Source organism: Pleurodeles waltl, chromosome 5, assembly GCF_031143425.1.
Source record: "Pleurodeles waltl isolate 20211129_DDA chromosome 5, aPleWal1.hap1.20221129, whole genome shotgun sequence".
In the NCBI taxonomy this organism is placed as follows: Eukaryota; Metazoa; Chordata; class Amphibia; order Caudata; family Salamandridae; genus Pleurodeles; species Pleurodeles waltl.
In genome coordinates, this window is record NC_090444.1 from 596,228,540 (window position 1) to 596,244,697 (window position 16,158).

Below are 16,158 nucleotides of genomic sequence, written 5' to 3' on the forward strand. Positions count from 1 at the left end.
CTGGCCCATCAAGACTCACTCTCATTTCATCAGTCCATAAAACCTTAGAAAAATCAGTCTTGAGATATTTCTTGGCCCAGTCTTGACGTTTCAGCTTGTGTGTCTTGTTCAGTGGTGGTCGTCTTTCAGCCTTTCTTACCTTGGCCATGTCTCTGAGTATTGCACACCTTGTGCTTTTGGGCACTCCAGTGATGTTGCAGCTCTGAAATATGGCCAAACTGGTGGCAAGTGGCATCGTGGCAGCTGCACGCTTGACTTTTCTCAGTTCATGGGCAGTTATTTTGCGCCTTGGTTTTTCCACACGCTTCTTGCGACCCTGTTGACTATTTTGAATGAAACGCTTGATTGTTCGATGATCACGCTTCAGAAGCTTTGCAATTTTAAGAGTGCTGCATCCCTCTGCAAGATATCTCACTATTTTTGACTTTTCTGAGCCTGTCAAGTCCTTCTTTTGACCCATTTTGCCAAAGGAAAGGAAGTTGCCTAATAATTATGCACACCTGATATAGGGTGTTGATGTCATTAGACCACACCCCTTCTCATTACAGAGATGCACATCACCTAATATGCTTAATTGGTAGTAGGCTTTCGAGCCTATACAGCTTGGAGTAAGACAACATGCATAAAGAGGATGATGTGGTCAAAATACTCATTTGCCTATTAATTCTGCACTCCCTGTAAGTATTATTTACTTGGATATGTGGTTGTAGAGATTTATATTTTCTTCTATAACTGTTTGTAGCAAGAATCTTGCAGTGTTTCCTCCTCTTGCAGTGTTTGTCGTTATTGGAGTAATTATTTGCTTTAATTAGTGCCTTTTATATTGTTTGTTTAACCCCTCGGGTGCCCAGGACGAGCTGGTTTCGCCCTCGGCAACAGTTGCCCGGTGCTGAGGACGAGACCAGCTCGTCCTGCTATGTGCCCCCGTGGGAGCGCTAGTGCTCCTCCAGATGGCCAAGCACCCGCCTCCCCTGGGCAGAGATGGAAGGGGAATCGCTTCCCCTTCCACTCCCGCCCTCCTGACCCCCATGGCGTCAGCGCGCTAATGTGTGCTGACCTCATCAGAGGCCTTCCCCTCCGCGCTGGAAGCTCAGCTTCCAACGCCGATCGAAGGAGAAATGCAAAAGCATTTCTCCTCCGATCACGTGGAGGGGACAGAGAGGCATGAAAGGAGAGGAAAGGTCTTTCCTCTCCTTTCATGTCTCTCTGAGCATTTCTGCTGCCTGATCGCGATGCGATCGGGCAGCAGAAATGCCACTAAACACCAGGGAATTTTTTTTTGTTTGTGTTTATGAAATAAGGGGAGCGGCCCTTGCCCAAGGGGGGCAATTTATTTCTAGGCTATTTCTGCCCCATCTGGGGGGCAGATCGGCTGATTATAATTAGGCTGATCTGCCCCTGGGGGGGCAGAAACCCCTAGACACCAGGGATTTTTTTTTGTTTGGTTTTGTTTTTATTTGTATGTGGGGAGCGACCCCTTAGGCAAGGGTCGCTCCCCTGGGGGCAAAATTAATTATAGGCCGTTTCTGCCCCCAAGGGGGCAGATTGGCCTATTTTTATTAGGCCAATCTGCCCCCAAGGGAGGGCAGAAACCACTAGACACCAGGGATTTTTATTTTGTTTCCGTCAATTTCACGCAAGGGGAGCGACCCCTTAGGCAAGGGTCATTCCCCTGGGGGGGGGGGGGTTTATTTTTGGCCATTTCTGCCCCCCTTAGGGGCAGGGCGGCCTATTTTTATTAGGCTGATCTGCCCCCACGGGGGGCAGAAACTACTACGCACCAGGGATTGATGTGTGTGTATGTGTGTGTTTTGTTTGGGGGTGCAGCACCTTAGGCAAGGGCCATTCCCCTGGGGGGGGCAAATTCGTTTTAGGCCTTTTCTGCCCCCCTTGGAGGCAGATCCACATATTGTAATTAGGCCAATCTGCCCCTGCCCCTGGTGGGGGGGGGCAGAAACCACTAGGCACCAGGGATTTTTATTTTTTTGGGTCAATTTCATGCAAGGGGAGTGACCCCTTGGGCAAGGGTCATTACCCTGGGGGGAAATTTATTTTAGGCCATTTCTGCCCCCCTTGGGGGCAGGTCGGCCTATTTTTATTAGGCTGATCTGCCCCCAAGGGGGGCAGAAACTACTAGGCACCAGGGATTGGTGTGTGTGTATGTGTGTGTTTTGTTTGGGGGGGGCAGCCTCTCGGGCAAGGGTCGCTCCCCATGGGTGCATATTACTGTTGGCCATATCTGCCCCCAGGGGGCAGATCAGCCTATTGTTTGAAGGCCCATCTGCCCCCAAGGGGGGGCAGAAAGCCCACGAGAGACCAGGGAAGATTTTTTTTTTTAATAAGAGGGTGGGGGTATGTCCATACCCCATCCCAAATAAATGGGGCCAAAGTTGTTCTGCCCACCAGTGGGCAGATGAGGCAATTACCCCCGATCCACACCGCGGGGGGGCAGAAAGTACACTAGACGCCAGGGAATTAAATAAAAACAAAATATAGCGTGGTGGTGGCTACCAAACACTATGGGCATGGTTATGCCCCCACCCCAACTGAAGGGGGTAACAGTTTTTCAGGTCCCCCTGCATACTAAAACATCTTATCCCACGGCAAACAAGTGGACATTTGATTATTTGGGGTTTTGGTTTTACATTTGGACCAGGAGAGCTTGGCTAACTCTCAAAATCGCCCCACTTCGAATGGTGAGGGCTGCACTTTTTGGACTTTGGGATGCTGCCATGTAGAAAAATCCACAAGACCTAGACACATCTGAAAACTAAACATCTGGGTGAGTCCAAGGTGGTCTGCTTCACATGCAACCTGCACCATTTTCTTACCCACAATGCCTTGCAAACCTCCAACTTTCCTGGAAATCACACATTTTTTCCCCATTTTTGTGATGGAACCTTCCGGAATCTGCCGGAATCCACAAAATTCCTACCACCCAGCATTGTCTCATCTATACCGATAAGAATTCTGCTGCACTTGTCAGCCTAAAAATGTTTTTTTTCAAACTGCCCTTTTGTACCCACTTTGGTTACCCCTCAATTTCGACATGTTTTCAGCTCTTCCCTGTTACAAGCACATGGCACACCTACACAAGTGAGGTATAATTTTTACCGGGAGACTTGGGGGAATGCTGGGTGGAAGGAAATTTCCTACCACCCAACATTTCCCTCAGTCTCATCGTTTGATAATTTTGATGTGTCCAGATAGTGTTTTGGGGCGTTTCCTGTTGAAAGCACAAGGCCTACCCATACAAGTGAGGTATCATTTTTATTGGGAGACTTGGGGGAATGCTGGGTGGAAGGAAATTTGTGGCTCCTCTCAGATTCCAGAACTTTCTGTCACCGAACTGTGAGGAAAAAGTGTTTTCTCAGCCAAATTATGAGGTTTGCAAAGGATTCTGGGTAACAGAACCTGGTGAGAGCCCCACAAGTCACCCCATCTTGGATTCCCCTAGGTCTCTAGTTTTCAGAAATGCACAGGTGTGTTAGGTTTCCATAGGTGCAGACTGAGCTAGAGGCCAAAATCTGCAGCTAGGCACTTTGCAAAAAACACATCTGTTTTCTTTGGAAAAATGTGATGTGTGCATATTATGTTTTGGGGCATTTCCTGTTGCGGGCACTAGGCCTACCCAAACAAGTGAGGTATCGTTTTTATCGGGAGACTTGGGGGAACGCTGGGTGGAAGGAAATTTGTGGCTCCTCACAGATTCCTGAACTTTCTGTCACCGAAATGTGAGGAAAAAGTGTTTTTTAGCCAGATTTTGAGATCTGCAAAGGACTCTGGGTAACAGAACCTGGTGAGAGCCCCACAAGTCACCCCATCTTGGATTCCCCTAGGTCTCTAGTTTTCAAAAATGCACCGGTTTGGTAGGTTTCCCTAGGTGCCGACTGAGCTAGAGGCCAAAATCCACAAGTAGGCACTTTGCAAAAAACACATCTGTTTTCTTTGGAAAAATGTGATGTGTCCTTGTTGTGTTTTGGGGCATTTCCTGTTGCGGACACTAGGCCTACCCACACAAGTGAGGTATATTTTTTATCGGGAGACTTGGGGGAACGCTGGGTGGAAGGAAATTTGTGGCTCCTCTCAGATACCTGAACTTTCTGTCACCGAAATGTGAGGAAAAAGTGTTTTTTAGCCAAATTTTGAGATCTGCAAAGCATTCTGGGTAACAACCTGGTGAGAGCCCCACAAGTCACCCCATCCTAGATTCCCCTAGGTCTCTAGTTTTCAAAAATGCACAGGTTTGTTAGGTTGCCCTAGGTGCTGACTGAGCTAGAGGCCAAAATCCACAGGTAGGCACTTTGCAAAAAACACCTCTGTTTTCTTTGGAAAAATGTGATGTGTCCACGTTGTGTTTTGGGGCATTTCCTGTCGCAGGCGGTAGGCCTACCCACACAAGTGAGGTACCATTTTTATCGGGAGACTTGGGGGAACATAGAATAGCCGAACAAGTGTTATTGCCCCTTGTCTTTCTCTACATTTTTCCCTTCCAAATATAAGACAGTGTGTAAAAAAGACATCTATTTGAGAAATGCCCTGTAATTCACATGCTAGTATGGGCACCCCGGAATTCAGAGATATGCAAATAACCACTGCTCCTCAACACCTTATCTTGTGCCCATTTTGGAAATACAAAGGTTTTCTTGATACCTATTTTTCACTCTTTATATTTCAGCAAATGAATTGTTGTATACCCGGTATAGAATGAAAACCCACGGCAACGTGCAGCTCATTTATTGGCTCTGGGCACCTAGGGTTCTTGATGAACCTACAAGCCCTATATATCCATGCAACCAGAGGAGTCCAGCAGACGTAACAGTATATTGCTTTAAAAAATCTGGCATCACAGAAAAAAGTGACAGAGTAAAACAGAGTAAAATGCTGAGAAAAATGGCAGTTTTTTTCAGCTAAATTTCAATATTTTTTTTTCAGCTGTTATTTTCTGTAGGAAAAACTTGTAGGATCTACACAAATGACCTCTTGCTGAATTCAGAATTTTGTCTATGTTTCAGAAACACTTAGCTTTCCGGGATCCAGTGTTGGTTTCACACCCATTCCTGTCACTAACTGGAAGGAGGATGAAAGCACCAAAAATAGTAAAAATGAAGTATGTCCCAGTAAAATGCCAAAATTGTGTTGAAAAATGTGGTTTTCTGATTCAACTCTGCCTGTTCTTGAAAGCTGGGAAGATGGTGATTTTCGCACCACAACCCTTTGTTGATGCCATTTTCAGGGTAAAAACCACAAGCCTTCTTCGGCAGCCCTTTTTTCCAATTTTTTTTGAAAAAAAAAACAGTTTAGGTGTATTTTGGCTAATTTATTGGTCTCCTCCATGGGAACCCAGACACTCTGGGTACCTTTAGAATCCCTAGGATGTTGGAAAAAAAGGACGCAAATTTGGCGTGGATAGCTTATGTGGATAAAATGTTATGAAGGCCTAAGCTCGACCTGCTCCAAATAGCCAAAAAAAGGCCTGGCACCTGAGGGGGAAAGGCCCAGTAGCTAAGAGTTTATAGTTAATAATGTTTTAGGCATATTTATTGAATATTTTATAGGCATACTCTTTTTATAGAGTGAATGTTTAATTTTTGAGTGATGTGATATATTTTAATTTAATTATAGATGTTTTTTTATGAGTTTAGGATTTTTTGGAAGTCATTGGTTTATGTAAAATACAAGGATTTAGCGTCGCCTGTGCGTCAATTTTTTTTAAGATCAGATGGTGCAAAATAGTCCCCCACCCCATGCCATATTTACAAACTGCTGTAAAGTCACCATTGCGCCAGTTTGTAAAGCCTTCCACCACGTTATACCTGCAGCAGGTATAATGTATGCAAGTTAGGCATTCCCCCGTGAAGAAGCCCCGCAGAAATGGCACATTGAAATCTGCAAGATTTCACTGCACTATGCTGCGCCATCATAGCATCATTTTTTTAATGCCTGCTCAGGCCAGGCATTAAAGGTGATGCTAGGCTGTTGTCTATGGGCCCCCTTAACATTGCTGGACTAGTGTCAAAATTGTGACGCTAGTCCAGCAATTTTAAGGTTTATTGCCAATACAGCATCAACATTTCTGGGGCTGTTGTGGACACTTTGCGTCATGGAGCACTGTATTGTAAATACAGCCCTCTTGGCATAATTAGGGGATCTCAGGGCGGCACAAGAAAACTGATGCATCTATCACGATGAGCCCCGAGGTACCTTATATGAACAGAGTCTACTGTCTGGCTCTTTATGAAAAGTGGAATCCTCTTTGTGTAAATCAGGGAAAACCCACACTAAGGGCCTCATTATGAGACTGGGGGTCGGACAAGCCGACTACCAGACTCGCGGTGAGGAGACCGCTGTGAAGCTGGCAGTCTCACCACCTGTCCCACTAGAAGGGTTCCACTGGGCTGACTAGTGGAAACCAAAGTTTCCACCAGTCAGCCCAGTGGAAAATGTGTGGGTGGCATTGGTCTCGGTTTCACATGGAGTCAAGGCTAATGCCTTTGCACAGGGGGGTTCCCCAGCACCATCGGAATGCACACTGTCTGCAAAGCAGTGCTGGGCAGGGGGCCCCCAACACTGCCCATGACATGGGCATGGGCAGTTCAGGGGCCCCACTGAGACCCCAGCACTGGTTTACCACCAGTAAATAAATCGTCCTTGGGTTCTAAGTCAAGCTGTACAGACAGGCATGTGCATAAACATAGCATAATGCAGATCACAAATAATCACATATCCAATGGAGTTGTATGTTGATGTTTTATCCCCTTCTGAGTGGGAGGGTCTCTTCAGGGCGAAGTCATCTGGCTTATTTTCTGCATTTTTCAGGAGACAGAAACCAGACAAGCCATCAGCTTGCATCGTAAAACACTACTGTCTGTGTGTTATATACTATGGCCCTCATTATGACCCTGGCGGTGAGTGATAAAGTGGCGGTACTACTGCCAACAGGCTGGCAGTAATTTAATCCAAATTGTGACCATGGTGATGATAACTCCCATAGACAGCCAATGTACCACACCACCCACCACTGCGGAAACAACAGTCACCACAGTGGTAGCCGCCAACAGCCAGGTGGGCAACAAAGTACCGCCCACCATACTAAGACACACGAAACCTTCAATTTTTCCTTCATGGTACCAATGCCAATAAAAGCCTGGCGGAAACAGAGCCCAGAAGTAAAAGGACTCACCATTGGAGATCCAGGGAAGAACCACGTCGCCAAGGAGCCTGTACTGTAAGTTTTCCCGGTGACCTTCTATGTCATGCTCGACCTGAGCTGAATACGGGAACTTCCCCCACTCCATGCCCATTGCTCTGTCCTGGGGAGTGGAGGGTCACAGTCCCTCAGGTGGCTGACTTGCCCACTGGTTCTGGAGGGGGCAACATGCCCACTGCTCTGTCCTGGGAGTGCAAGGCCACAGTCTCTTCAGTGGGTGACTTGCCCACTGGTTCTGGAGGGGGCTCCATGCCCATTGCTCTGTCCTGGGGATTGCAAGGCCACAGTATTTGGAGTGGGTGACTTGCCCACTGGTTCTGGAGGTGGAAACATGCCCATTGCTCTGTCCTGGGGAGTACAAGGCCACAGTCTCTGGGCTGGGTGACTTGCCCATTGGTTCTGGAGGGGGGCAACTTGCACAGCAGCCCCTGGAGTGTGGCCTACATGGCATCTGCTGGCGGTGATGGCTGCACTGTGGTAGTGGTTGGAGGTGCCTCCTGGGCAGCCTCTGCACTCTCTGATGGCTGCATTGTGGTGTTGGTTGGAGGTGCCTCCCGGGCAGCCTCTGCACTCTGATGGCTGCACTGTGGTGGTGGATGGAGTTGGGTCCTGGGTAGCCTCTGCACTCTCTGATGCCTGCACTGTGGTGGTGGATGGAGGTGCCTCCTGGGCAGCCTCTGCACCCTCTGATGGCTGCACATCCAAGGCTGGCGGTGGGGGCCGCGTGACAGCTGGTGGTGGTGGAGGTTTCAGCCTGACATCCTCCACTGGCGTAGGATGCTTCATCTCCTCCTGTACATGGGTTGTGGATCCCTTACCCTTCCTGGCAGGGGTGGATGGCCTCTTCCCCTCTCTGCCTAGTGGTGTAGCCTCCTTCCCCTTTTTCCCTTCTTCACACACAAGGACAGGATGACAAAACAAGAAAGGGGGGGAGACAAAGGATACACTTGGTCAATTACTGCATCAACACCACTATTGGCATGCACATCGCCCTCACACACAGGGAACAGGCCTAAGCAATATGCATTGCACTACCAGTGTTATGGCTAGTCACCAAGGCAAGATGAGGAACACACACCGCCAACTGCACCACACATGGGACCCATGATGCCCTGACTGAAAGTGACTACTAACAAGCTAGGTTAACCGTATTTGCCATGCAACCATTACCTTAGAGATGACCCACGCTGCAATGTCTGGCCTAGCCTTATGGGCACCCACTAACACACAACCACCACCTGGATACCACACCACCCACCAAAATATGTAATGATACCCACTGTACTCACCCCCTTGTGGCTGCTGTGATTCCCTCAAGCGCCCATCCAGCTCAGGGTAGGCCACCACCAGTATGTGGGCCGTCAGGGGGGTCGGGTTCCGACAGGCACCCCTTCCTTGTTGGGAGGCGATGGCCTCCGGGGTCGTCTGTGCCCAGTGTCTCAGGTCCTCCTGCTGTTGCCGACAGTGGGTGCTCTGCCTGCCATAGGCTACCAGAGTCTGCACGTCCTTGGCGATGGCACGCCATAATCCTTTCTATTGATGGGCGCTAACCTGCAGAGGTAATACAGACAGGATAACTACATTAAACTAACAGTCCAGCCTGTCATACACATGGCCCACCATACCCAACTCCATCACCATTGGCACACACATAGACCAGCCCACAACATGTACATTGCCAACAGACAATCCCCCCACCCTGACACGATGCCTTCACACACATCTCCATGCCACATGCATCGTGCCCAAAGTGTACTCACCTGTTGGTCTGGAGGCCCATACAGCTGTCCGTAGTGGCATAGGACCCAATCCACCAATCGCTCCAACTCATCCGAAGAGAAGGCTGCGGCCCTTTCCCCAGTCACACAGGCCATGGTAGGTTCCAGACGCAGGTCACAGCAGCACACAGTGTAGGGCTCATCCTGTTGAAGGTCAGGAAACAAGTGAGGCTTGAGATAGAAAATGGCAGTCACGTCCGTGGCGGTGTACGCCGTCACCGCCGGCGTACATCTCCATTGCCCACTGTACTCCATACCGCCCCATATTATCCAATGAGGAATTGCACAGCGGTTCACGACTGCCTACCGCCACGACACCCAATGTCGGCAGAATTACCTCACTTCCACCTGTCCCTCCATACAGGACTGGCGGTCGCCATGTCAGGGCAGGGTGAACAGGCCTATCGACAATTGCTGCATCACAGGTTAAATAGGCAAATACTTCGAAATTTACACAGTCCCAATACATAAGTGCACCATGTGGACTGCTGTTGTGGTTTAGTTGTTGAAATTGTGACAGCCTACTCACTCTTGTGTCCCTTAGATACCTACCACTGTGGATGAATAGGAGGTGGAGACATACCCCCGTGTACAGACCCCTTGTGGACCTAGCTACACTGGAGGACAGGCACATTATCCTCACCTATGGACTGGACAGGGCCACAATCACAGAGCTGTGTGCCCAGTTGGAGTCTGGCTCCATTTTCTGGCGATAGGCTCTTTCCAAGTGACAGTGGGCTTGGCAGCAGGAATGTCACAGCAAATGTTCTCAATCGTGTTGGCAAGAGTGTTGTCTTCCCTGGTAAAACACAGGTGCAGCTACATAGCTTTCCCCCATGTGGAAGATTTGGCATCTGTGAAGGCCGAATTCTATGCAATGGGACATATCCCCAATATTATAGGGGTGATTGATGGGACACATATTCCATTTGTCCGCCCCGCCAGAATGAACACGTGTTCAGGAATCGTAAGAGTTTCCACTCCATGAATGCGCAGAAGGTGTGCCTGGCGGACCAGTACATCTCCCACGTCAATGCTAAGTATCCTAGGTCGGTGCATGATGCCTTTGTCCTGAGGAATAGCAGCATCCCAAATGTGATGGCCCAACTACAGAGGCACAGGGTGTGGCTTATAGGTGAGCCTTGGTCCCCACCCAGTGTATGTTAGTGTCTACCTCTGATGTTAACCTGATAGGATAGTGTGTGGCTAAATGATGTCCCTCAATACCTGCAGGTGACGCTGGCTACCCAACCCTATCGTGGCTGCTGACCCCTGTGAGGAACGCCAGGACAAGGGGTGAATAACATTCTAATGAGGCACATGGGTGAACCAGGCGGTTCATTGAGAGAACCTTCGGCCTCCTGAAGGCCAGGTTCAGGTGCCTCCATCTGACAGGTGGAACCCTGTGCTACTCACCCGAGAAGGTCTGTCCGATAGTTGTGGCATGCTGCATGTTGCACAACCTGGCCCTCTGACGCCATGTACCTTTTCTGTAGGAGGAGGAGACTGGAGATGCCCCTGTGGCTGCAGTAGACCCTGATGACAGTGAGGATGAGGATGAGGACAACAGAACATCAGTTATCCGTCAGTACTTCCAATGACACACAGGTGAGACAGTGCAACTTAACATTTCTATGACTATTGGTGTATTCTGTGCGGCTGTGGGATGATGTCATTAACTTCCTTTTACCTCAACTTACTGTCACCTTTGGTTTGTCATTTTACAGATGTTGGTGATATAACATCTGTGTACTGATGTGCTGACTACAGCCAGCTAAAGGTCATTATCTCTATGCTCTCACAATCTGCAGTTCATTTGCAATAGATGTAGCTGTTTCCATAAATACAAATTTTCAAAACATGAAGGCCCATATTTATACTTTTTGACGCAAAACTGCGCTAACGCAGTTTTGCGTCAAAAAAATTAGCGCCGGCTAACGCCATTCTGAAGCACCATGCGGGCGCCATATTTATTGAATGACGTTAGCCGGCGTTAGCCGCCGGCGCCGTCTGGTGTGCGTTAAAAAAAATGACGTACAACAGGCAGCGCCGGCGTAGGGGAAAATGGAGCTTGGGCGTCAAGAAATGGGGCAAGTCAGGTTGAGGCAATTTTTTCGCCTCAACCCGATTTGCGCCATTTTTTTCGACTCCCAACCCCCATAGAAATGACTACTGTCTTAGCAAAGACAGGAGTCATGCCCCCTTGCCCAATGGCCATGCCCAGGGGACTTATGTCCCCTGGGCATGGTCATTGGGCATAGTGGCATGTAGGGGGGCACAAATCAGGCCCCCCTATGCCACAAAAAAAAATGAAAAAAAACACTTACCTGAACTTACCTTAATGTCCCTGGGATGGGTCCCTCCATCCTTGGGTGTCCTCCTGGGGTGGGCAAGGGTGACAGGGGGTGTCGCTGGGGGCATGGGAGGGCACCTCTGGGCTCCTTCAGAGCCCACAAGTCCCTTAACGCCTGCCTTTTGCAGGCGCTAAATAACAGCGCAAAAGCGGCCGTACGTCATTTTTTTTGACCCGCCCACTCCCGGGCGTGATTTTTGCCCAGGAGTATAAATCCGACGCACATGCCTCGGAGTCGATTTTTTAGACGGGAACGCCTACCTTGCATATAATTAACGCAAAGTAGGTGTCCACGCAAAAAAATGACGCTAACTCCATGGACTTTGGCGCTAGACGCGTCTAACGCCAAAGTATAAATATGGAGTTAGTTTTGCGTCGAAATTGCGTAAAAAAAAACGACGCAATTCCGGCGCAAACGGAGTATAAATATGCCCCGAAATACTAGTAGTCGAGTTTTGTCCAAGGGTGCTTATTGTAGTGCTAAGAAATTGAGGGGTAAGTGCAATGGAATGGGGTGATGATGGAGGAAAGTCCAGGGTATTGTTCCAGTCTGTTTGTAGCTCAGGTGCAGTGTCCAAGTGGCCATAGGAAGGGGAGCAAAGGCATTTCAAGGCGGACATGGTGACAGTGTGGGACACAAGGGGGACAATCAGGAAAGTCTAATTTCCTGGCAATGGTCTTGGCAATTGTCTCTGGCTTCTGTCTGGGTCACAGGGAACGTTTGTGGGGTGGTTCACCTTCTGCAGGGTGAGAGATGCTGGTGGCCTCTGGGTCCTGTGGCGGGCCTCCTGACCATTAGCGGTAGTGGAAGTGGAGGACTGTTCAACTGACTGGCTAGTGGTAGGGGCCCGCTGGTGTGCTGTTGCCTCCCTCAGGATGTTGGCCATGTCTGCCAGCACCCCTGCTATGGTCATTCCACCTCTTCCCAATGTTGTCCCTTGTTCTTGGGTGCTGTCCCACGGCGTTCACCCTGTCCACAATTCTCCACCATAGCGCTATCTTCCTTGCAATGGATATGTGCTGTACCTGTGCTCCAAACAGCTGTGGCTCTACCCTGACAATTTCCTCCACCATGACCCTTAACTCCTCCTCAGTGAAACGGGGGTGCCTTTGTGGTGCCATGGGTGTTGTGTGGTGTGTGTTGGTGAGAGTGTGTTGAGTAATGTAGTGGGGTGTGTGATGTGGAGTGTGTGCGGGATGTATGGGTGTGAGTGGTGTGTGTGTCTAGTTGTCTCTGTGTGCTTCTCAGTCTCCTGGCAGCAATTGGTGTTGATAAGGGGTTGTGGGTATTGTGAGAGTTTGTTTTATAGTGATGTGGGTGGGTGGGTGTGGTATGTGTATGGGGGTCAGGTGTGTGTTTTTGATGTTGGCCAATGTAATGTTGTTTTGTATGTGGGTGTCTATTCTGAGCGTGGCGGTATGTACCACCAATGGTTTACCGCCGTTGAATGTCTGCCGTGGTGATTGATGGGTCATAAAGTGGTGGGTGTTGTTTTGTTGGCATAACGGTATGGGTGTTGGTATCGCCACTTTAGCACTGACCTTTGGTCTGGCGGATTTGTGTATGTGGCAGTATTCTGTTGGATTGGTGTATGTGTCATAATTTGGCGAAAGGATATCCGGCACCGCGGCGGTATGTTGCCATCAGCGTGGCAGTAAACGGGATTTACTGCCAATGTCATAATGAGGGCCTATGTGTATTAATTAATGATTCACCAAAAAGCACCAGAGCGGGGTATGTGTGAAATCCAATATCACTTTTGTATCCACTGCACAAATTCACAGGATGGTCCAGCTTGGACGTAACGTATTTGGAGAATGTATCTCCTTTGTACGATGCACTGACACTTAGGCCCTCATTACGAGTTTGGCGGGTGGTGGAGGCTGCCTGCCAAACCCGTACCGCCATCTGACCGCCCATGTGGCCAGAACACCGCCGACCCTATTACAAGTTTCTCGCTGGGCCAGCGGGCAGAAACAACATTTTCAGCCAGCCCAGCGGGAAACATGGTCTTAACATTGACACCAGCTCATAATCGAGCCAGTGGCAATGTGGCGGTGCAGCGGCTGCAGCAGCACCCGCCACGCTTTCCACTGCCCACAATTCAGGCAGTGGAAAGTGCGACGGGGCTTTCCATGGTGGCCCCTGCACTGCCCATTCTGCAAGCCTTTCAATGGCGGTCCAACCGCCATGAAAAGGCTGGCAGATTGGGGAGTCGTAATACCCATGGTGGCGTTGCGCGCAGCGCCACCCTGGAGGATTACAAACGGCCGAGACCACCAGGGTGTTGACAACCTGGTGTTGTCAGCAGTCGGACCGTGGCAATTCCGCCACGGTCGTAATGTGGTGGTAGGACCGCCACCACGAGTCTGGTGGTCTTAAGTCCTCCATACTCATAATGAGGGCCTAAGTGCCCCATTGATCCAAAGAATCCAATCTAGACTATCGATCTCTGAAATAATTCACCAAAATCAGCCTACGTATTGATGACAATATAATTACAAATTGTCCCACCAGTCGGGCATAGCCTCATATCAATGCATGTGAAAAGTGAGATGAGGGAAGGAACACGCATGCTGTATCTTTGTCTAAACATGTAGTTTCAGACTGTATAATGTCATACACTGCTGCAGTGTGTTCAACTCACGGCCTTCAGGCTCGGGTATTAACATGCAGGCTGTGTGGGTGAAAGCGGTGTGCTCACATTTAATAAGGTGGGGGCCCTTGCGGTAATGAGCCCATGCCGTATGCCTCGTCGAGCCCATACTCGTGGTTGTCGCTAAACAATACCAAAGACATGCCGCTCATTATGACCTGGTGCTCAGTACATATGCATGCCAGCGTGCTTGTGGTCACTCGAAACTACATGCTATAGATTCGATCACATGGCATTATATATTACATTGAATAATTGCATGTTTGAGGTTAACAGAAAGTTAAAAGGTAAGCCTCAACAACATGCCGGTAATTATTTTGCAGTGCTCAGTAAACATGCATGCCAATAAGCGCGTCTAGTCTCATATTTCACTCACTTCATATCCTTAATACTAAAATAAAAATTCCAAAACTCTCTTTCCACTCTGTGCGATTTAAAGCATATTAATCTAAACATTAAAGGGCAAAAATAAATGCCTTTCGGTCGTGGTGCCAACTTATTTGTGCCATGAGGGTGAACTTACTTGTTAACTTGTGCGGCAGTCAGCATCCAGCATCTGTGTCTGCTGAATAGCTCGTGCAGTGAGGGAGTAGCCGGCAGGAGTCACTTCATATCTCCAGTGTTGTCTAAATACACTAGACCTCACACCGCGACCACCATCTTGGGCCTGACACTTACCCATTGTTCACACCGTACATGAGTGCACCACTATACACCTTTGGGAACCACAGGTCCAAGCGAAGTATGTAATACTATCAGTTATCTAATAATCAACAATGTCACTACATATAGATATTCTCCATCGATAAATGACAAAGCCTTTAATTCAGATCTACCAACTTCAAGTATAACCTGTCTTGTGCTATTTAAGGCCTGAAAGCAAGGCTATTGAATGTTGATGGTCAATGTGTGACATAGTGAATAGTCACATGTTTTGAAACATATCAAAGAGCACCCCCATATGGTTGGTGAGTGCTCTGATACTTGGTATGTCCAGTGTCTATTCAATACGTGAATGCATGCAAGCATGTCTTATGTAACAGGGAGCCCTCATTCACTGTGAACATAATGCAAGGCAATGATGGACCACAACACAAACAGTCCTTCGCGAATGCATGATGCGCCAATGTATAACACTTGTAGGGAAACAAAATTCTCTTTAAGAATCCCAATACTGAGTGGGGTGAATTTTATACATGTCATGTAGCGAGGACTGAGAGACCTCTCAGTTCATCCACATTATTTAGTCCTCTGGTAGTGCTCTTAAGCACGTCCATTCATTTGGATTCTCTTTCTGGTTGAGAATCTCACCGATGCTACTGCTGCGGTTATCCAGGGTTACAACCTCTGCCACTTGCCAGTATAGCTCATTTTCCATGTGTTGAAGTTCCTGGTAATGGCGTACCAAAGATGCCCCTTTCACCTTAAAGCAAATCCTGCTATGAACCAACGGGTCACTTAGAGTTAGTGCATCGTACACAGGGGATACATTCTCATTCGACCTTTTGGACGTGCAGTAGATATACAAGTGATGTTGGTTTTCACACATACCCGCTCTGGTGTTTTTTGTGAGTCCTTGATTAGTACACACAGTATATAACACACTAGTGTTTTGCGATGTAGGCTGATGTTGGCCTGATTTCTGTCCCCTGAAACATGCAGATAATAAGCCAGACAACTTTTTCCTGTAAAGACCCTCCCACTCTCCAGGGGTTGAAATACATCTGCATTGGTCTGTGATTATTTGTGATCCGCATTGTGCTATTTTGGAAACACAGGCTTGTCTGTACAACTTGGCTTAGGAACCAAGGACGATTTATTGTGTCTTTATGCATATTATTTTATGTTTATACACACACTTCAGCACTGCATCATGTGTACTTTGTATGAGTCACATTATTATTCACATTTGTAGTGGAGGAGAATACATAACAGCAACAGGACACTGTCTAGTCTCAGTGTCTGTTTAATGCATCCCAAATGAGAACCTTCCAGTAGGCTGTTGAAAATAATACATTTTGTTTGTGTTTCCCCTGATTTTGACAAAGAGGGTTCCATTTTGCATAAACAGCCCCAAAGTGAACTCTGTTCATATAACTTATCATGACTGTTAGAAATGGGGTCTTGGTTGGCAGTCAGGTTGCCCTCTGTCCAAGCAAG